This window comes from Bactrocera latifrons, unplaced genomic scaffold, assembly GCF_001853355.1.
Source record: "Bactrocera latifrons isolate USDA-ARS-PBARC rearing strain unplaced genomic scaffold, ASM185335v1 scaffold_10, whole genome shotgun sequence".
NCBI lineage: Eukaryota > Metazoa > Arthropoda > Insecta > Diptera > Tephritidae > Bactrocera > Bactrocera latifrons.
This window is the reverse complement of record NW_017534408.1, coordinates 2,972,874-2,974,473: the sequence shown is the minus strand read 5'-3', so window position 1 is coordinate 2,974,473 and position 1,600 is coordinate 2,972,874.

Sequence of the window (1,600 nt, the reverse complement as noted above, 5' to 3'; positions counted from 1 at the left end):
TTTGTGTGTGTTGAAAATATTGTTATCATAACAAAAAATGTTAAACATAAAGAACACATGCCAGCAATAAAAATTTATTGCAACAAAAATTATTTTCACTATTCATACTTTTTTCATATGAATTCATGCCTAAAGTAGCATAAATATTTTCTACTTAACAAAAATAAAATAAAATGAAAAGTAAAAAAAATATTTTGCATAACAAACCTAAATGTCAAACTACTGAGTGTCCTTGTCTTGTTTCTCATTTGTGTATATTCGTCCGTCCTCATACTCTTTTCTTTCTGCACAAAGGCATATTTACAAAGAAAAAAAACAAAAAATTCGAAAAGTAGTGTTTCTTAATGCACAAAAAAGTCACGCAAAACTAGCAAATACTAAAAAAAAGATTAGAGGAAAAGTAAAACTAGATGATAAAAGCTATAAACAGACAGCTATTTAGTGTAAGGAAATTATTTATAAAGAGAGCGAAGACGGAATAATGTGTACAATTGTAAATTTGACCACTGTAAACTAGAAACTACTAAGGAAATATACACATAAGCAGGCTAACGTAAAATATATGTACACAATAAGTATATGTGTGAACATTCACAATTACACAACTGCAGGCGTTTACTATTTGAATAATAAACACTAATGCATAAGTTAAATATTATTGTAATTAATGTGTATGTATGTATGTAAGTGTAGCGCGCAAAATGTAGTGAGTAATGAAGCGATTAATGAGCGATTGCATTTTTGTAGTTTTGCACAAGAGAAATAAACAAACACCATAAAGCATTAAAAAAAATATAATTAAATTTAAAAAAAATTAAAATAAAATTAAATAAAAAAACTTAAAATAAGATTAAAGAATTAAATAAATTAAACATTTAAATAGTAATTGCACAAAAAAAAATAATAAAATTAAATAAATTTATTCAACTCGCGTCAAACAGGCAATCACGCGTGAGTGCTAATTGTAGTTGCACCTATACATACATACATAACTAAATGCAAATCACCACTGTAAATACATACATACATACTATAGCTATAGCCGACACTTAGTTATATACGTAATTATATGCGCGTAAATACCGTAACGTAACGTAACGAATTGTGTGAATTCAATTTCAATTAATGAATTTGTAAAAAGTTAAAAAATACACTTAAAAAATTTAATGCAATTAAGCAGAGTAATTGTGTATGTATTGTAAAGTGGAGTATAAAAATTAAAACAGTTAAGCTAAGTGCAAAAAAACTGAAAATGTGTAAGCTATTAATTATAGTTGGCAAGGTGCAGGTGGGCAAAAAGCTTAAAGATCCACAGACACACACACACACACACACATATGTATATGTGGTAATGCACGGTCAGCATATATGTATGTAATAATATGTGCGAATTTTAACAAGCAGGCGTTAAAAATTAATTTTATTAAAGCATATGCAGCTCGTTTTCGCTTGAGAAATTATGAAACACTGCAGAGTATTATTAACAGTTAATTTATTTAATTTACTAATTTTTATTAATGCTGAAAGTTTAGTTTTTTTATAAAGAGGCGAAATTTCGAAATAAAGATTAATTTAAAAATATGGTAAAAGTAAACAAAAA